The sequence below is a fragment of the Serinus canaria genome, chromosome 5, assembly GCF_022539315.1.
Source record: "Serinus canaria isolate serCan28SL12 chromosome 5, serCan2020, whole genome shotgun sequence".
In the NCBI taxonomy this organism is placed as follows: domain Eukaryota; kingdom Metazoa; phylum Chordata; class Aves; order Passeriformes; family Fringillidae; genus Serinus; species Serinus canaria.
Genome location: NC_066319.1, coordinates 47895479 through 47917476, shown reverse-complemented (window position 1 = coordinate 47917476; position 21998 = coordinate 47895479). Strand labels below are relative to the sequence as shown.

Genomic DNA, 21998 nt, shown 5'->3' with positions numbered 1-21998 from the left:
AAGACAAAACCATCTGATGCTCAACGATTTCACAAAGAGGGATTTTACAAGTCCATGAGCCTGCAAAAGGACAATCAATGAAAACCTAGGTGTGCTGAAGGGAAGAGAAGAACTAGAAGTGAAAAGGCTAAATGCCTTTTTTGCCTTTGTCTTCACAGGCAAAACCTGCTCCTGGACCTCTGTGTTGCTGCAGGTAAGAGGGGCATTCATCAGCAGGGGAGCAGTAGTTCAGAACTGCCTGCAGAATGGAGACACTGAGTGAAAGGGGCTCCTTTGGCTGTCCATAGGGGTGTCCAACATGACTGTGAGGTGACTGCCTGTCACCTGGAAGAAACTGCAGCAGGCAGGGGGGGCTAATGGGTAGAAACAAGGCTAACATATGTCCATTTTAGGGGAATGATGGCTACAACAGATATCAAGCCACAACCCAACACCTAGGGACCATAATAAACTCAGGAAGTAGAACAGCAGAAACCTCATGAAGTTCATCAAAGTATCAACTTTGAGTTCTAAGCAAAATAAATGCATATCTTTTGGACCTATTTTGGGGGAAAAAATGAAATTTGTTTTAGGATAGATTGAAGCATGTTTTTTAAACAAATAAAATGCTCAACAGTTTGGTTTGTCCTACTCCAGGTAAACCATATTGTGTTTCAGTATACATAATTTCCATAAATGGTTGCTGAATTTGGCACAGTGTTATATATATATATCTAGAAAACATTTGGCCATGGTTTGTCAGAACTGCCTCTGTGACTGTCACAGCTCCCCTTTTTTCATCTGTCATTGTCTGCTCATCTTATTTACCATCATTCCTTCTAATTTCCATGCTAATAAACTCAAATTACAAGCCACAGATAAAAAGAGAAACGAACACGTACTACTACACAGAAAATAGACCTTCAAATTGCTGTCTCAAAAACACATTTCAAATTACTTTTTCTGTTTCTTTGGGGTTTTTTTAACCAGTGGTGGCTAAAATCAAGTTCAGGAACACATTCAAGAATATTTGTTTATTAAAACATAAAAACTTTCCACTGCCACAAAGTGGGGATTCAATTGCTCAACAATCACAACCAATTCCAAACTTTCTCAGGTCTAATGAAACCACTGCTTTAACTGTATTAGTTTTCCAAGTAGTACAACTTGCACTGCAGGATATTAAAGATTCATGTCAGTAGAGATTTAAGCTCAGAAAAGTAGAACAATACTTAATGGTTAGTGAACTGCATTGGAATATTCCTTAAAGCAATTTCTCTTTTTCTATGTCTGTGATACACTGGGTTTTATTTCATCCAAGCCAAGTGAATACTTCAAAGACTTAAACAAGTCAGGGGTTTACTGCTACCCCAAAATTCAAGAAAAATGTGGTCATCAACATTTGTTTCATAGAGAAACTGCTTTCAGAAAAGCAAGAAATTGTGAGGCTTCCTGGTTAGCCCTGAGCTTAGAAGCAGTAATGGAAAAGAATAACTCTAATGAAAGCAGCAGATTAAGCAGGAAGAACCTTTCCATAAGTGTAATTTTGGATGCTGAAATACACTGTAGTGAGAAGCAACCTGAATGAAAGATACACTGCAGCTCTTCCTAAAGCCTCTGTTTTGGTTTTCACCGAGTGAGACAACAGTGAACAATGGAACAATGGAAACAATAATTATACTGGCATCCTGTATTTCTGCTCTTTTAATAGTATTTTCTCTCAAATATTTAATTCCACAGCTGCATTCTCTGAATATTTTAAGCTTGATTACAGAGTTCCTGCAACCTGTTTTATACTGTTTTTGCCAGGCACTAACCCAAAGAACAAAAACAAGCTAATGCTTGGAGAGGTGCTGTGAGCATACTCACATGCCACAAAGCCTAGCCACATGTACCTAATAGAATTCACAGTGAAATCTAATGCTTGGGAAAGTACAAAAAAATTGATTTAGCCATCAGTTTTTTTGTCTGAGTTCACCACAAATTTTCAATTTCCTCCAGTTACCCTGATGTCCACAGGAAAAAAAGCTTGTATTCAATTGACACTTTTCATTTTTTAGTCTCAGATTGTTGGGCAGCTCTTGGCTTACACGCAGTGGGGTCAGGTAGCTGAAACCTGGCAAAATTGGGGGGTCCTGCCAGATTTGGACAACATCATTCCTTTCAGAGCAAACAATTCTGTCTTCGCTAGCCTGTGGATTTCCTTTCACTGTCTATCATTTTGCTTTTCACACATATCACACTTATCCATGTATGTTTTCACCTAAGCATACTTGCATGGGCTACAAGCACATGTCCTGCTTCAACCTCACTACTTTTATCCCTATTCCATGTTGTCAGCAGCTGCCTGTTGGGGTTACTACTCCCACTGTAACTCCAAACCTGTTTTGGTGCACACAGGTTCCTGTCTCTGCCACCTTCAAAAATCCAGCATGTTCCTGTGCTAGTTTATGCTGCCATGGGGATTCATGCAGCCCCACACCATTCCATGTCAGGGAATCAATGCAGATGAAACTTTAACAGAAGTTAAAGCAGAAAAGCAGTGAGCTCCTTTCTTCAACAGTGCTGGATTATGTCATCTTCAGGTACTTGTATTACCATGGGAATCAGCATTAAAACTCCAGCTGCAGGAATTCTGATCAGCCCTGAAGTATGAACATCCCTTAATATAGCAATCTTGTTAGAGATCACAGTGTCTGGAACAGGAAAGCTCAATCCTCCCCAGCTTCAGCTTATCTGCATGCAGTCCAATTTTTTATTCCCAGGACATGTCCTGGAAGCATCAGAGCATGTTAGCTCAGAGATAGCAACACCTCTGTCAGTGCCTTCTGCAGTGGGGAGTGTGATGGATCCAAGACTTGGGATCCCTGGTTCAGCTTAACCTGAAACACCTCAGGAGCTTCTCCCATGGGTTTCTTATGCATCCCTTATGCTCTCTGTTTTCCTTCTGTGAGCTGTCATTTTTAAACATTGCTGAGACAGACAAGAATCACAGGCCTTTTTATTTTTTGGTACTGGTGTAGATGGACAGAAGAGAGACATATTTTGATCTTTCTCTAGACTTCATTTTTGTTCTTTAACAGTTTAGTCTCCTAGTTTAAATAGATAGGCAATTTGAACTTGAAGGATCTGTTGTCTCAGGAAAAACATGATCATCACCTCTCTAAGTATTCTGCTCATGTGTATTCATACCAGGCCTTATACTTAAGAAAGTTTGCAGTTCAAAATGTTAATTAACAGATATAGTCCATTTCCATATGTCTTCCTCTAAAGGTTACTGCAACAACATTTCCTGAATATACTTTAACAATTTAATGCCAGCCTGGCAGTAGTATCATGACAAATAAATTTAAGTGACATACAGGTTGCAGAGGAGAATACGAAGTATAACAAAGCAATGTACTTTTTATAGAGATGTGACAGGCAAAACATTGACCTGTGGTCCCAAGTAATTTTCATAAGACAAAAGCTTTCATGGCAATAAAAACAAATCAGTCAATGTTCTGAAAAACTAATATAATAAACCATCAGGGAAGCTATTCAGCTCTGTTAACTCCATTTAACAAAAGAGGAGTCATTATTATTCAAACTTTGTACTTAAAGTTTGGTGACAACTTTAGCTGCACTATGACAAAGTGATTCTTGATTAATGAGAGATACCTCCAGAACTGGCAGTGGGAGTCAACATAGAAACACATGCTACCTTGTTGGTCATATTGAACAAAACTAGTTTGGCCTTAGGAACACTGGACTTAAATAACAGGACAGAATTGCAGAGAAACTGAAGACAGTGCATGAAATATTACCATACCCAAAAATTTATATACTGACAAGTAACTAGAACATGAGGAAGATGGAATAGGGGTCAGGAGTGACAATATTTTTTTATGGGAAGGAGAAAAAGAAATGAAGAGGAAAAAAAGTACTTTCAGTCTAAACTAATTCTCAACAAATGGATACTACACTGTTTTTCAAGTGAAACAAAATTGTGCTTTATAATTTTATTTTCAAGGTTGTATTGCTATAGCCATTGAGAAAGGGAGAAATTAAGTGAACTACAAGCCATTTTGGTACAGGTAGAAAAGAATCACAGGTTATGATTACAAACTGTACTTTCTAACTGTGAGTTCATCCTTACACACACACAGTCAGCAGACATCATTTCTTGAGGAGCTGAAATGTTGTAATGATTCTTTTCTTCATGAGCCTCATTAATTTACAAGCATCTTTGCAGTTCTGGTTTATAAATGAGACAGTATTTGGAAATATCAAGGTACCAAATAACTAACTGGAAGCTCTTCAAAATACTAAGAAGATCTCATTTTCTTATCCACTCCTTTCCTTATCTTGCACTGAATTTTGGAGACTTTACACACTTAACAAACCATTCTTTATCTATACCACAAGCAACTTCACCTAAGCTCAGTTGGGATTTTACACAAGGTCCACTCATTTATTCCAAACACAAACTGTCAGCTGGGACTCTGTGGAATATACAACAAAAAGTTGTGAACTATTTATTTGAGAAGGGATAAACAGATATGTGGAGCAGAATAGAAAGGTAGATAAAAGAAAGATAAATGAAAGGAATGAGTTGTACAGGCAGAGCTGAAAAAGGCTTTACAGATAAAGATATGCAACATCTCTACCTGATTAACAAAATATAAGGTAGTCAGTCTATGACTGAAAGGGTTGCAAGAAACAGGAGTGTTTGAAAGTTGTTCAGAAGACTTGTTCTTGCTGATGCAACATGAATGGCTAATTATGATGAATATAATACTGAGGAATTCCACTTGAATTCAGGTTTACCAGATACCACACAAACCAACTGATAGACAATTTAATGCCCTGTCATCTTAAGATATGAAATGACAGGGGTAAACAATAAAACAGATCTGAGAAAAAAAAAATAGACAATATCCTTGTTATTTGATCTGTGTTTAAAACTAGATTGTGAAAAAAAAAATAGACAATATCCTTGTTATTTGATCTGTGTTTAAAACTAGATTGTGAATAAGTCTTCAAAATTTCCAAGAACAGCAGTAGGTACCATATTAAAATATGTCACAGTAAGAAATAAAGGACTTCACCCTCAGAGAAGACAAAGCATTCAAGTATTCTGGACTGCAGGAAAAAAATCCAGTCTCAGCAAAGATGAAAAACCACTATCCATCTTTAACCAAGTGTAATATTTAATAGTGACTGCTCTTTAAAATTTGAACAGCTTTTCAAGGGGAAATTTTAAACACTGGTATTTTTTCATATCAGATGCCTTCAAAAAAATAAAATTAAACTTCCATTGCAAAATTGAATTTACATAATGTAGATAAAAACTGTAGTTTCATTCCCTAGCAAGAATGAATATAAAAAGCACTGTCTGATTGCAAAAGAAGTTAATTTTAAGAACTAGTTACTCATGTTATTTATGAAAGCATTTTATATACCTATATCGTTTACTATCACTTGGATACAGTTAGGAGATCCTGTACTTGTTTATGGACAATATTCAACTTTTCATTAAATAAGGCATTTCATTTACAAGCTTATGACAAATTAATTTTCAAAGGGATTTTTTAGACTTACAAAAATAGCATATCATCCTTATTTTCGAGCCTCAACTTTTGCAGCTGATATAAAATTAAAACAAAACACAAAAAAACTCCAAACCCAAACATTCCAATATGATATTTTGTCATAGGCTAGTTGAATGTTTTTTTTTCCTCTTACCATCATCCTTGGATCATCTCCTTGTTACAGATTTGAACACAGTGAACAGAGAGCAGCAGTGCAGCATCTGCCACTCCTCAGCCTACATCCCATGCTCGGCTTTTCCTGTAGGTTTAGCAGAGAAGCTCTCATTAAGAAAGAGACAATGTAATAATATTGTTGTGGTTTTTGGAGGCCAGTTGGTTGAGTTGCTCAGAATTATGGTGCCTGTATAAACCCCTGAGGGCTGGTTCTTGTGGCTTCTCTTGCCAAAGTAAAGAGGAGATGTGTCTCCTTCCCTGCATCCTGTTCCTTCTGCAGAAGCAAAACCAGCAAGCCTGGCTCTCCAAAGCTCATTATGTCACTGTGCAACATCTTCTCCCATATCCTTTCTTCTATCTCTTTCTTCCCCAGAACACAAGCCAGCCCAAGCTCAATCTTTTGGGCAGAAAAATCAGGTTTTTTATAGCACTAATAAACCTTGAATCAGCTTAACTTAGAAATATTACTCTGCACCTTTCTCCAAAGGGAACAAAGGAAGTGTGTGTTCAGACACACTCTACTCTCCAAAATTAAAAACAAATACATAGAAGGATGAAATAAATCTCTTTATCAGTACTGCCATAAAAATTTAGAGAAACTATAGACAAACAGAATGTAGACTAACAGTGAATTGCTTTGCTCTATAAGGAATTATTCTCTCTTGATACCACTTTAATTTGCCTTGAATGGAAGGAGAGGCAAAAGGGTCTCATAAAGTCAGATAATCAAAAATAAACTTAATGAGAAGAGTAGATGGATATTTGTCTTGCCATTTTATTGATCTAGCTTTTAATTTCTGCACAAAGACCTCTGCAAAACCTTAAAAAATTCAGCCAAGGATGGTATGGCTGTTGACCCCATTAAAGGAGTAAAAGGATAGTAATGCATTGAAGAATTTCAAATCCCCAGTCTCCTAGATGATTTGCAGCTAGGGAGAGCAGCAGTGGGACATCATCTCTCCAGGCACTAGGTCCTAGAAGGAGGATCACAGTATCATGACCCCAGTCACAGTCATTCTGCAGAGATGACTTCCACTGCTTTTCCAAAAACACTTCTTCAAAAAACCATTCTTCTTTGCCATAACATAAGCCTTTGTAAGAACACACAAGTGACTTAATCAAAAGTACCCCCAGTTACAGCATAGACCGTCTGCACCTTTGTGAAGTGCAACAGGAAAGAAGTAGCCACTGCTGTAATTGATATATTTACCTAATGCAATATGTCCCAACAGCATCATCCCAACTTTACTTTTTCTACCACAATATTCTTCATGACCAGGACAAAGCAACAGTCTCCTTGAGCCATATAACTTCTTCATCCCAGCCTACTTCATGCCCAAATTCAAAATATACTATCTTATTTTTTTCCAGTTCAAACACCACAAAAATTAAAACAAACAAACCAACCCTTTCCAAATCAATCGTAGCTTTTCTACTGAATAATTTGACCTGATACTAGCCTGACTGATTCCTGTACCAGGGTGTCTGTGACATTGAGATGTTTTGAATTACTCTTATTATAGAGGGGATAACTGTTTACAGGATATTGTGTATATAAGCAGTTTTTCTCTTTTAGTCTTAGCTCTGTGAACAGGGCTAGCCCTAAGGCAAAGCCTAAGGCAGAAAGTGAAATACATTTTTTAAAGGCTGTTTGTTAATTGAGCCCTAAACTGCTTTCCTGTTCCTTGCCAGTTTTATCCTAACATAAGAACAAATCAATGTTAAGGCAGTCTGCCAGATGCTGGCCAACTCAGACTGCTCTGAGCGTCCTCTCTCTTCCTTGGCAGCTGAAATCTCTCAGCACTATTCAAATTTTGCTCAGCATCTAGCAGCATTCAGCCCTAAATGGGCTGCAATCTGCATATGAATATTTTAATTACATGCTGCTATGCAGAAAGAAAACAACCAGCTATGCACAGGCAAGTCAACTAAGAACTTTTAAGCTCTGTGACAGCAATGGATTTATAATTTCAGCCTGTTTATTATGCTTTGGGCATCTTTCTCTAAAAGGTTGTGCTTAAGGTGCTGCCAGCTAGGTGTTTTGTTTGAAAAAGGGAAGTGCAGTTGTTTTGTTGCCCTCGTGCAGTCAGTGTAGAAAGTAAAGAGAAAATGAAGGAGTTTCTCAGACTATATGTCTGAAATTCACTGTTTTCCTGAAGGCCATTGGACTGAAGGAGGATGATCAGTAGCTTTCAAGAAAGAAAAACACTGCATTTGGCAGTAAGAGGAGGAGGAGGGCAGAGAAGAGGTTGAGTGCCAGCCAGGTTCTGGTTTCAGACCTGGATCAAATGGACTGGACTGGCATGAAGCATCCAACTCCTGCCTATTTTCCAAGGCGAGACTGCACAAAAACAGTCTCTCATGGGGCTAGAGCCATTCCCAAAAGCATCAACTAACCAGGCACCCCATTTTTCTATTTCACTTCCCCTTTAGGACTCTGTGATTCACTGTCTAGAGATTTGGGCAACCACAAGATAAAAGAGGAAGAGTCAGGAGTGAAATAGCAGGGAGAAGCTTTGTTGAACAGACAAAACCTGAAGGGATAAAGGTGAGAGACAGGCAGTTAGAGGGAGTCTTCATGGAGATTTGAGCTGCAATAGGATGCAGGGGGATGGTGAAGCTGCTAGGATGAATGTGAAAATGGAGTGAGGTGACCCTGACAGAGACCCTAAACTGTTGTCAAATGGCCTCTAAGAAAGAGCTGTCCAAATACCTGTACCGAAAAGAAAGAAGTTCAGTAATCCAAGAAGCCTAAAAGAAATAGCATAAAAGAAATTTTCAGTGTTTTCTCCTTGAGTCTCACTCTGCAGAAGTAATTTTTTTAAACATCCTTCATCTCTTTACCAGCCTACCAAACAGCCAGGCAAAGCTGGAAAATAAGTCTGTTTGGAACAACGAACATCAAGGTGTTTTAGGAGCAGAGAGAACTCCTTGGCTAGTTTGTTTTTTTGTTTGTTTGTTTTTTGGTTTTTTTTGTCTTTATTTTTAAATCAGCAGTGAAAGGGAAGGAAAGTTTCTTGATTAAAAAAATAAAAATATTAGTGCCTTTCAGAGACATCACCATCTCATGCAAAGGACTAGGCCAGACTGTAGGTAAAAGCTGTGGGACACCTTGAAAGAGAACAAATTTGACACTTGCATGACATTTCCAGTTTAACACTGAACTTCTACTTCCCCACTAGGATGAAGGGTTCATCAGCTACCAGATGCTTTTAAGAACTTGGGGGAATGAAAAGAAATATTCTTTTTCCTGTCTAGATGCTCTACTTTAAACTGTCTACAATCATGCTTTTTTTTTTTTTTGGTGTTGTAAGCTACTGTACTTTGCTTTAAAAAAACTTCAGGATTGCCACAAAAAAAAAAAAAAAAAATTCAGTATCATCCTGCAGTCCTAATCTGCTTTTCATCAAAAAGCTTCTGTATCTCCTGAAAGCTTTGATGAACCTGATAAGAGACAAAGGTTGAGAGAGAGACCAAGTGAATCTCAAGCACTTAGTAAAGTTTTGCTCTTACACTGAATAAACTGTGAGAGAATTGCTCTGAATTTTGTTGTAAGTTTGATGCTTGTTCATGTCCCTAAATCAAAGAAAATTTTAGAATTTTTAGTTACAGACTTTATGGGGCCATTAGTTTTACTAGACTTTATTGCATGCACTCTATAAAAATAGCTAACAAGACTGAAAGAACTTCCACATTTAACATAAATGTGGTCAAATACGGGAAAACAAAACAGACTTGAATACTGGGATTTCTAATCCAATGGACAATTCATGAGCTTGGACTGTGCCCCCACAGTGTTAGTAAACCTATGTATGATAATCTTTACAATAAACAATGTATCATCAATTCAATTCTTCCCATCTATGGATAATACATTCCTCCTGTCTTGGATTTCTTTATATAAATATGAACAGCGTTTCCACAGATTCTCTATGCTGTTTAAGAAAAAACGTATGAATATATTTGGTAACAACACCACCCTGCAGCTCTACAGGGGGCAGAATGGCTGGAAAACTGCCTGGTGGAAAAGGACCTGGGGGTGCTGGTCAAAGCAGCTCAACATGAGCCAGCAGTGCCCAGGTGGCCAAAAAGGCCAGTGGCACCTGGCCTGTGTCAGCAATGGTGTGGCCGGCAGGAGCAGGGCAGGGATTTGAGGCCACACCTCAAATCCTGTGCTCAGTTCACAACAAAAAAAACATTGAGGGGCTGGAGCATTGAGGGCAACAGAGCTGGAGAAGGGTCCAGAACATAAGACCTATGAGGAGCAGATGAGGGAGAGGGGGGTGTTTAGCCTGGAGAAGAGGAGGCACAAGGGGGGACTTTATATTCTCTCTCCAGCCACCTGAAAAGACATTGTAGCAAGGTCGGAGTCAGTCTCTTCTGACACACATCAAGTGAAGGGACAAGAGGAAGTAGACTTAGATTGTGCTAAGGGGAGGTTCAGATTAGATACTAGATTTTATTTTTTTTTTCCACTGAGAGGGCTTAGGCATTGAAATTAGTTGCCCAGGAAGGTGGTGGAGTGAGTCACTGTCTCTGGAAGTTTTCAAAGAGGCATCTGGATGTGGGGCTTGGGGATATTGTTTAGGGATGGTTACGGTGGTGCTGGGTCAACAGGTGGGCACGATAGTTTTGAAGGTCTCTTTCAACACTGATGTTCTGTGATTTAAAGAGGAGGGGTTTTGAAATTATAGTAAATAGCAATAAATGGCCCTGACATGAGTATATGGCTGAATTCATTCCAAGGATTCTCTTTTCAAGATGTCAATGTAAAGCCCCTTGAGCAAATTATTACCTTTATCCTCACTCTATGGCCATTAGTTAAGCCCTTATATTTATCAGCACTATTAATCAAAAATCATTAAGTACAGTCAGAGACAAGCAGACTTAATCTCTGGATTCAGAAGTGTTTGAAATCCTTGCCAAGAAAGGCCTCTCCCTCCTGATTTAGCATTAAGTTACAAAATAAACAATCCTGCTAAATTGTATTTCTCAGCTTGAGCACCACAAACAAAACCCAAGTAAATGAGTGTTTATTAGAATGAGCTGACAAATCATGACTTCCCACCAACAGGCTATCCATGATATATCTATAGATTTGTATCTATGACAACTCCATAATAATGTATTTTGTTACATGGAGATTGTTAACAGGTGATGACACGGGTTTTCATCAGAAAGGACTTGAAAATTAAAACTGTGATGTACATATTCATTTTCCAAAAAGCCCAAGTTCTAAAGATTGAATTAGGCATGTGAGTTATTTTGGTTTTGTTTGAGAGGGTTTTGGCAGAACTACCTGGATACGGAACAGTTTCTGTTTCTTGAAAATTGGCCTAGACCTGAAGAAAAGCAGCCTACAGATTTGTAGCAATAGGCATGCAGGGCTGAAATCTCTCTATCAGCACACACATTCATAATTTCTTGATGGTATAGTCAGCATCTTCCAGCATTTGAAGTGAAGCTTGACCACCTCAAAGTTTCCTTTTTGACACAACTTGTCAACTAGTTTATTTCCTTATATTTGTTGTTTATTTTGTAAATGTTATGGGTTTCCAAGACATCCAGCATCTTGCAACGTATCATTGCATTTTTCCATTAAGAATGCTGAAAAATAAAACTGCCAGCTCAAATATGCTTTAGAGTCAAATTAACTGGTCACATCTCACTGATCAACGTCAAGGTCAATTAACTGTGAGTTCACTAGGTCCAAGGAACAAGTCCCAAACCCCAGAACATTCAGAATGCAGATGAATAGTGGATGTGGAGAAGCAACAAAGGAACGAATTTTGTGAATATCAGTTTTTCTGTGATTATACTATGTTCAGAATTTACAACGGGAAATCTGTTTCAAATACAAATATCAGAATGAACTTCAAAAAAGAGGACTAGAAAAAACACATAAAAATCTTCCCAAAAAGCTAATCTAACTCCATGTGACTTAGAATGATTAATTCTCTTCATTGAGCCCTTTTAGAAAACCAAAATAGAAGACATGCAGGCTTCCAGACTGATCCTTACAAAAAGGTCAGTAACAAAACATAACTCATTTTCTGGTTATCTCCATAGGACAACTGATAATAGTTGAGTATAATTTATGTAAATTTTAAAGAAGCCTGAGACAGAGAAGCAGAAGGAGACAGGAAGCAGAGTCTATTTCTCACCCTCTATTACCTCCTACAGTCACTTTTAGATGTGGGAGACCTTGAAATCTAGAGAGGGATTTATCTTATATGGATGTCACTGATATGCATGCTTCCCTCTAGAAGTGTATCTTGAGCTAGTTACCTGAAGCTCTCTAGAGGATAGAAATATGTATTTTTAGGCAGGACTCATCCAACCTATTTTGCACATCTGCTTTACAATACAATAAGACTTTGTTCAAGATAGTCCTGTTCCTTACTGTCTATAAAGGAAATCTCAATGATTCATTCAGAAGCTGAAGTTTACACTAGAGATCTCTAAGAATAGATGTGCCAATGCTTACCCCTAGGGTCCATGGAAAAGCATACAAACTTGTCTGGTGTAGAGGAAAGTGAAATCTTTGCAAGAGGAGGTGGCAGGAGTGTGTCAGAAAAAGAACTATGAAGTTTTCTGTTTGATGCCTACAGTCAAGGTGACATCAGGCTCATGTTGTGCAATTTGCCTGTTTGACCTGAAGAACACAGATCTACTTCTTGCAAAGCCCAGGTATTTGGCCTGTAAGACCAAATCTGAAAAATGAATTTTTGGAAGGCTGAGAAGGGCAAATCTCACTTTCCAGACCATTCACAACCTCTAAATAATCCCTTAAGGTGGTCATGACAGAGACAGCACTCTTGGTCATGTGAATGGAAAGAGTCAAGATTTTTTGAAAGACCAAAGCAATGTCCTGGCTCATGAGTGTATAAAACAGGATGGTGCCATCAGCATTGAAAGGACAGTTTTCAGAATGTCCCTGCACTTAGTATTACTACTGGGAGCTCCTCTTTCTGTATTTTGTTTTGGATTGCCATGCCTCCCCAGGAAAGCCACTATGAATCACACTCTGCAAGCCCAGGGATGGCCTGTGAGACCCAAGACCTTTTGTGGATGTAGCCAAACACCCATCTGTGGCTCAGACCATTCCTCCAATAAGTTTTGGAATAAGATGTCTATAGATTTTTTCAAAATTGCATCTTTATACGCATTATGAAGTTCGGAATTTCCATCAGTAGGTAAACAAAGAAATTATTACAATCAAATTTTTATTCCCATGCTCTTTACTCCCACACAGTATATTTAAATATTCCCTAAAGTACATTATCAAATACACAATAAAACCCTAGCCAATCATAATGATGAATGATGAGAGGAAAGTGTCCTGGCAGGTGTCTAATAGAACACAGTCACTCAACAGGAAGTGTCTGCTGCCATTTGGTATCAATTTCTCTCAAGCTCATTAATTTTTTTTCAGATTTCAATATCCAGAAGTCATCAATTCCATTTTTTTCCAGTTATTAAAATTTTTCTTCCTTTTGTCCACAATTATTGACAAGACTATTATCTAAATGAGTATTAGGTCTTTCTTAATTAGCAGGCAATTCAGCTGTGACTTGCACACAAAACCTTGTCTATTTTAATAAATGGTTACATTGCTTTACCAGTGCTGAGCAATTAATTAACTCAGAAACTGCATTTGGTTTTTTATGCATTTTACTGGCCCTGGCATTTGTTTTGTGTACTAACCCATGCCACTGTCACACTAAGAGTTTTATTCCCAATCTACATTGCTTATGAAATATAAAAAAAAAAAGAGTCAGTTATTGGCTTGGAACAGAAATTCTTTTCTAACACCTATTTTTCCTACTCTTTAAGAGCAGCCAGCTGACTTCTATCTGCCTAAGTCACCTGCTCTCACGTCTAGAAACCTGTACAACTCAAACCAGTACTTTGCTTTCAGATCATTCCCATGATTTCCTATGTTTCTTTAGTAGGTACAAACAAGGCCTGGGACCTCAGACCTGATTCCTCACAGTCATTCACAGCAGTGAATATAATGCAGGTCTAAGCCTTCACAGAAGCTGCCCATGATATTTGTCAACTTCAACACGGCTGTACTAACTTACACCAGCTTCAAACCTTGCTTAGGGTATTTTACATTCACTTTGCCATAGCATGCATGATTACACAAGCTGCAGGGCAGAAAAGTGAATAATTCAGCCCTCTCTCCTCCTCCGCCCACATCTTTTATTTGTATGTAAAGCACCTACTCCATTCCCAGAGATATATAGCTAGGTTACACAAGCAAATTAATGAGGTATAGCCTTGGGGCGTGTCAGCTCTATGTGCCTTAAAAGTGTCTACCTTTCCAAACATAGAATTGCTATTCAAATATTGTTCCTGGCTCTGTTAACTAATAATAAAACCATATGAAAATATAGCACCATGTCACCCACTGTTTATAAGCTCCATGCAAGATGAATAGGTAGCTTGAGCGGGCAGCCTGCACACTCTGTCCTGCCTATTAAGGTTTTTAGGATCAGTTTTTTATTATGCATCTCAGGAAATGTTTGTCTTATCAATGTGCATAGGTTGTCAGAGCATATTGCAGTCCGTTCTCCTGTGGGGTTGTTTTGACTTGTCAACTCAAGTAGAAGAATGCAAGTAATTTATATGAGCATTTTGCATTAGAGTATTGAATGCATTCTGGTTTTAATTAGGAGGAACAAAAATTGGTTGCAACAATTTGTTGCAGCACAAAGGATATCAAGAGTTCTCACATTAAAAGTGGCACATTCCAGCTGATTCTGATTCGTGGCTGTCTATTCTTCAGTGGACGCTTCAGATATTTCATCTCTGGACTTCTTTTTTATCACTGTGGGCCCATCTTTCTCCTCTCTACATCCATATGCATTCTGTTGGCCTTGAAGCTTGTTCTGAATCATTCTGCTCTGTGATTCTAAGGAAATTCACACAGCACTTCAAATGACACAAATTGCTTACCTCTATTCCAAACTCTGAGCATCAAATAGAAAGATTTGACATGGGATGTGCCCATGCCAATGCCAGCTTCGTCCCAGCAGCAAGGGCTGTCTGTCTTGTAATGGCAGCTGCTCTGTCTATATCAACGTCCCACAACAAACCACTAACAAGCCTTCAAAGAGTGTCTTTGCACTAGGCATTTATGTGGGCTTCATAAATGGCAGCTTATTCACAGATGCAAAGGCATGCCTGTGATAGTTATCAATGTTCAGATAACAATTCCATGAGTTAAGAGGTTTAGTGAGATGTTTAAAGTAACATAGCAAGAGAGCTGGAAATAGAGCACATACATTCAGCTCCTGGCATGGTGTTTGTTACTTAACAATCCTGTTTTACACCCAGAACCTGACTAGAACAGCAGCAGGATGCAATTTCAGTTCATATACCCAGTTTTGCTATATTCCATGTTCCCTTTTTCTTATAAGGAAATTGCTGAGAAATCTAGCAAAAAAAAAAGGATGGGGCTAGGTCCTCAGCAGGGATAAACCACCTGAGCTCAATTACAAACAGCTTGCTTAGTCTTCAGCATAAGTAAAAGATTTTTATTAAAATTTTCTATCCAGCATATAAATATAATTTAGATCCTTTCTAGAATGCTCTCTTTTAGTAGGATGACAAGGACTCTATGTAGATGAAGTCTCTTTCACTAAACTCTCAGTTTATTAGTTAACCGGCATTCTTATCCAAGGTTGATCAAATGCTTTTTTTTTTTACTTAACCATTTTATTTTTATTCATATGTTATTCAATGATAATTTATTTTCAGAATCACAGAATATTTTGAGTTGGAAAGAACACACATGGATCATCCAAGTCCAACTCCTGGTCCTGGTCCTGTTTTACTCACAGAGAAACCACTATTTAGTGTCAGAACAAGCTTTTCTAGAAGATTGATCTACCATACTTCCTGAACTAGAGTAGGTTTGATAGCTGGTAAAGTGAATAACCATAGAAATTTGATGGCATTCCCCACTAAGCCTCACTAAAGTTCTAGTAGTATGCAGGCACATGTGTGCCTTAACCCCACAGCTGCCACTCAAAGGCAATCCTGCTGAAATGATAGCTGCAGTGTTTCATCAAAATGTAAATTCCATGGCAAAAGACTGCTGTGACAAATGACAGGGGCCAAAGAGGAAAGTCCGTGTGGGTTCAGGCTAAGGAGCCCGGACTCTCTCATTTGTAGCTATTATCAGTGCCCAAGCAGCAGTGCCGAGGCTCCTTGGCCCTCTTGTTGGCATGGACTAGCAGAGACCAAGCAGTCACTTGTCTCACCCAAGCTAGAGAGGCACTGTGGGTTTACATCAGCACCTTCAGCTCCCGGGCCTGCACCGAAATAAACATTGCTCTAAACTCGGAGACACGACGTGAAGCCTCTGAAGCTGTCACGCTGCTAGGGTGCCAGGCGCTATTTCCAGCGCTGGCTTTGGCTGCTGTTGTGAAGGCGGCCAAGAGAGGGCAGCCGGCCCTTGGCCGCTCCGCTCCGCGCTGGTCGGGCTGGCCTGTGCCCGACCGTGGCACTCACCGCAGCCGGCCCTTGGCCGCACCGCTCCCGGCGGGCCGGGCTGGCCTGTGCCCGACCGTGGCATTCACCGCAGCCGGCCCTTGGCCGCTCTGCTCCCCGCTGGTCGGGCTGGCCTGTGCCCGACCGTGGCATTCACTGCAGCCGGCCCTTGGCCGCTCTGCTCCCCGCTGGTCGGGCTGGCCTGTGCCCGACCGTGGCACTCACCGCAGCCGGCCCTTGGCCGCTCCGCTCCCCGCTGGTCGGGCTGGCCTGTGCCCGACCGTGGCATTCACCGCAGCCGGCCCTTGGCCGCTCCGCTCCCCGCTGGTCGGGCTGGCCTGTGCCCGACCGTGGCATTCACCGCAGCCGGCCCTTGGCCGCTCTGCTCCCCGCTGGTCGGGCTGGCCTGTGCCCGACCGTGGCATTCACCGCAGCCGGCCCTTGGCCGCTCTGCTCCCCGCTGGTCGGGCTGGCCTGTGCCCGATCCGCGGCACTCACCGCGCCCCGGCTGCTACCGGAGAAGGGCATTTCTGGCCGGCCTGCACAGGTGTCCCTCATGGACTGGGTCCCATGCACGGGTGAACGGGCACACGAATTGCCTTCTCCAGAAATACCTGTTTTTATTTAAAAGCAAGATGTATCAGAAATAGCCCTGGTGGATTTCACGCCTCAGGTGCTGGGGGAGCTGGTGGAGGCTGACAGGACACGACAGGTTTATTTGCTTGCCCTTCTTGATATAGTAAGTGGCATTTGATAAATCGTTGTCAAACCACTGAAATCTAATAACATGGATCACTACAAGATGATTATAGCCCCTGAACATTACTGGCACTATATGAGTGAATAATAACCTTGCTGTTTTTGACAAGGGGATACATAATCCTCAGGGTATTCAGGGACAAGGTGTGATTTCCAAAACTTGGTCAGGAAAGGCATTAAAAATTATAACTTCATTGGCTGAGAAGCCTTCCTTGTGGATTTCAAAGATTTGTGACTATGATAAATAAAATCACTCTCTTAATCAACCCTTTCCAATGTAATTTATGAATGCTCTGTTCAAAACAGCGTATCGTAACAATATGGAAGAAGGTTAGTGTAGACATATTGATGCATACATACATACTAAAATACAGATATTGCCAGTACAAGGATAAGATAAAAGCAAACTGACATAAATAAAATCCCTGTAAGGACATTTTAAAAATATGGTTTCTTAACACAATGTACCTGCCAAAGTATTCAACTGATTTTACATCATGTCAGGTAATAGCTAGCAATGCTTTCATTTGCCCAGGAAAGGTAATAATCAACGGGTAGAAACACAATTCACCATGCTTGATAGGTGAGCTAGCAAGTCAGTAATACCTCTGAGAAAATGTCAGGAGTGATATGTGCACACTCTTTCTGTCTTTAGTGCTGAAGCTAGGCCTGGTATCAAAGGCAAACCGCCACTATAATTACAAGCTATTTCTATTGACATCAGGCAGAAATTATCAAGCACAGTCCAGCAGAAGGCAGGTAAGCCTGACCAATAAATATAAATTTCTTCATATTTTGCACTGCAAAAAACGGATCTTAAAGTTAGACTGGTTTTCAAACCTCAAAAAGCTTTTCATCAATTGTAAATAAGAGATGACACACATATACAGATAACTGCTTCAAAAGAAGCATGCTGAAAGATGTTACTAGATCGCATTTAAAATCCTGTTATTTTTAAATAATCTTCATAGCTGAAGTATGTAACCACAACACATTTAAGACCTGGAATAATTACTACTCTGGACAAGTTCAATTGCAGAATTTCTTGATGCAAAAACTCAGCTGTGAGGGTTAGGTTTTGCTTGAAGCAATACCTGCCAGTAGTCCCAATGAAAGCAGAGCATGCTCTCAGTGAAATGCTGTTAGGGAGAATGACAGGGGGAGAAGAAAACCTTAAAGCATCCAGTTTAAAATTCTCCTAACACCTTTCACAGATAGCCCTGACTGCTGCCCCAAGTTCATACCATGTGTGCCAGCACCTTATGCCCTTGTTAGCAATGCCACAATGCCACTTCTCTTCCTGGGATTGAAGACCTGCCGAGGTTTTGCTCCCATCCAATATCAGCACCCACCCTGAATCCTCCCACCATTCCCCCTGGAACCAGCCCCAGCATCAGCTGCACAGGTTGAGCTCCAATCTGGCTCAGCAGAACACAGCAGGCAGTGGCCTCCCCCACAGGTATGGTCCCAGCACCTCTCCTGAGAAGGATGAGCCAGGGTGAAGGCATTCATGAGGTTCCTGTCCAGACTCAAACTGTCCTCAGGACAAAGGCCTTGGGGACTGGTGGAGAGGCAGCAGATCTTCCTGGCAGTGTTTTCAGGCACTGGAAGGAAGCAGGTGCAACCCTGGGCAGCCTCTGAAGCTCCAGCGATGCTTTCTGTCAAGGAGGATGCCCTGATGGCTTGTTGGGCATTGGCCTACTCGCTGAGGCTGAAAAAAGGTCCCTGTCTGTTCAAATCAGGTGCCCCCATATTTCTGCTATTCTACTGTGGATGTATCTGAACCCCTTCATATAACAATACCTTGGGTGCTGAAAAAAAATCACCTCAGAACACCTCTGTTTTCAGACAGCAGAACAAACTGAGTGACAGTCAGCTGCTCAGAGTCAGACCTTTGTGACAGGAGGGCAGAAAGACATTGTTCTCATAATGAAGCCAAAAATCTAAAAAGAAAAAGGCAGCCATATACTGCACTTCTGCAAAGTGATATCTGAAATGCACCCAATTTCTCTATAACTATTAACATGGGGCAGTTATTACAAAGGAGTTTATCCAGAGCTGTCAAGACTGTGCTAAAATCAGTAATGAAGACAATACAAGCAAGTAAATGGTGAGATCCCCAAGGACAGGAGTAGAGGTGCTTAGGAATGGCATGGAAAAAGGTCAGAAGCTACAGCTGCAAGAGCAGGATAAACATAGCTATCTACATTTTGCTTTTATGTTTTCCTAGATAAACATATCTGTAGGTATGTGCCAAAAATCATCTGCTAACTCATGGCAGGTACATCCTTGTCATACCCACATGACACAAACAGGTTTGTAAGGTTTGCCTTTCATTTTCACTGGCATTGAGACAAAAGCTGCAACCTGCCTTATTGTGGCGTCAATCACAGCCAGGCCTAGAGAGACACCTTCTGCATTGCCAGTGACTGACAGGTAACTAATACATCAGGAAAGGGAAGGAATGCTGGCTAAAAGCTCAGTGTGACCCAACAACCTCCCCTTCAGCCCAGAAAAATCAAAGGTATTCTGCACTGCATCAAAAGAAGACCCCCCCCCCTGCATCCAGGTCTGGGAGCCTGATAAAGATATGGACCTGTTAGAGCAAGTCTGATGGCTTCCAGAAAAGGGGCAGGTTTAGCTCAGATAGGAGGAAACTCATTTCTGTGAGGGTGGTGAGACACAGGCACAGGCTGACCAGAGAAGCTGGAGCTGCGCCATTCCTGGAAGTGTTCAAGGCCAGGTTGGATGGGGGCTTGGAGCAATCTGGTCTGGTGGAAGGTGTCCCTGTCCATGGCAGGGGGGTGGAACTAGATGATCTCAAGGCTAAGGATTAGCTTTGTTATAGCCGGGGGCTTTAAATTGCCTGCTGTATTGGCTAAATCCAGCTAGTGATTTACAATGCTAATTCTGAGTACTTTAAAGGAGAAAGAAGATGAGAAAAAAGGAAAAATAAATATTCCTACAGAAATTTTGGTTGTCTGCAGCACCAGAACAAGTCATTTGAATAGAAGCAATAAAAGAGGCAACATGCATAACCATTTCAGAACTTTGTCTCTGGCCCTTAAAACAGCTTTCACCACATGCAGCTGCTTTCCTTCAAAACCTATATGGAAAACGTGATGTGGCGAACTGTGCTGTTCAAAACTGCACTGCAGTTTAATGCCTAATAAAAGCAGTGTAAAATTTCCATACAGAGCTGAACCGATTCTTGCAGACCCCAGAGAATGGAGGTCTATCCACTGGGGCCACTCTAGCAGAATTACTGAGAAACTTTTAGATTTGTTGCAACTGCTGCTCATCCTAGAGACAGCAGAATAGCATCCTCAGGAGAAAATTATTCTATTTTTCTTTCAGAGGATTTTACCTTAAAGACCTGCTGCTGTATATTCTAGGTGTGAAATGAGAGAACCCACAGTGTTCTCTGAAGTTTAATTTTAAGAGTATAAGGGGAAAAGAGAACACCTTTATGTCTGACTTGAAAAACATTCCTCCACAGCGTAGCCCAGTTCAGCACAGCTGGAACATTTTATTCAGGGACTAAACTAAAGAAGCTGATTTCTTGCTCAGGGAAAAAAAAAACAGAAGAGTTTCTGGAGATAAGCATGGAACAACAACAACAAATTTTAAGTCCTTTTGGTTTGAGTCATAGATGAAATACTTTTGATAACAAAGACAGATGTGTGGGGTGTGTGTCCTGATCCCTTATCACACCCAGTCTTGGCTGGTAGTTGATGAGAGCCCCACTCCTACAGCTGGTTTGTGCCAGCCTGAGGCTGTCCCAGGGTAGGGTCACCCATGTACAGATAGCTGTGCCACGGCAAGTCAGAGCTGTACAGATCACAGCAAGATAAAACCCTTCAACAGCGCTCTGAATCTCAAAGAAAAATCTCTCTTCCATTCAACAGGCACTGGGAAACAGCAGGGGAAATGAGAGTTTCATGTTTTTAGTCTAGCTACATTCACTTTGGAAAAAAAGGCAAAGAGCTGATTTGTGAACAGACTACCTTATTTCACTCATATAATAATATAATAACTTCTTAATCTTAGTTTGACCCAGACAGTTACTTCAGCTTAAAAGAGAGACAGAGAGAGTTCTCAGGGTTATTAAATTTTATATCCATGTCAAGCAAGCTGTAGTTTCTGGTTTTCCTTATATCTTTACTAGTTCTTGAAAGCACTTAAAAAAAATAGGGTCATACATGTGGAAGGAGGCAATATGCCATGCACAGGATGGAGTAGTGCTTATGCACAGTAGTGCTGTTTACAGTGTTTTTTGTTTTCATTGAACAATGCACAAGGACCTGTGCTCATATCTCTGTGAGTCAGAGCACACAAGTGCTGCCTGCCTGTTCTATCACTTCACTTTTCCTTTGTTTCCCATCAAGTCTCATGCTTCTGCAGGTAAAGCTATGGCACAGAAATTCAACCAAGGTTCAGCCCATCCCAGCAATACAACTGGGGTTGCGCATGTCCTCAGCTAAAGTACCTGGGTCCACATTCTTCACATTTGACCAGAAAAAAAGGACTTTGCCCTTAAAAGATATTAATCATACAGGGCCAGTTATTATTTCTCTAAGCTTGCCTGTAGTTTAGGCATCAGCATCTAGGCTGTGTGAAGTGTGACATTTGTTTCCTCAGAGAATGGGGGTCCATACATTGCACTGATCTCAACTCCACCTTAAAGATCCCTTTAACCAGCTTTCTGTGTCTTTTTGCACAGTTGCATAAGCAGGTCTGACAAGCTATATGAGGAGGTTTCCATTCACAAATCTGACTTTGGCACAGAAATTATGTGTTCAGACAGGCTGTTCCATTTGTCCACAGCTTTTTTCAGAAGCTTTTGCATATGTTTTGCAGAATAATTCATTAAATGTGATGCTAAGCAGCAAACAGGGGAAAAAAACAAACAAACTAAAAAAATTAACACTTGATGGACATATTAGTTCTCAACACAATGCTTTAACTTGTGCTATGAAATCTAAATTCTACCATGGAGATGTGGTGGTA

The 21998-nt window shown here is 40.5% G+C and overlaps 1 long non-coding RNA gene across 1 annotated transcript in view; it reads right to left on the bottom strand.

The window, feature by feature from the left end:
• LOC103826444 (uncharacterized) overlaps window positions 1-21998 on the bottom strand; it is a 106871-nt gene that overhangs the window by 60546 nt on the left and 24327 nt on the right. The window lies entirely within an intron of this gene.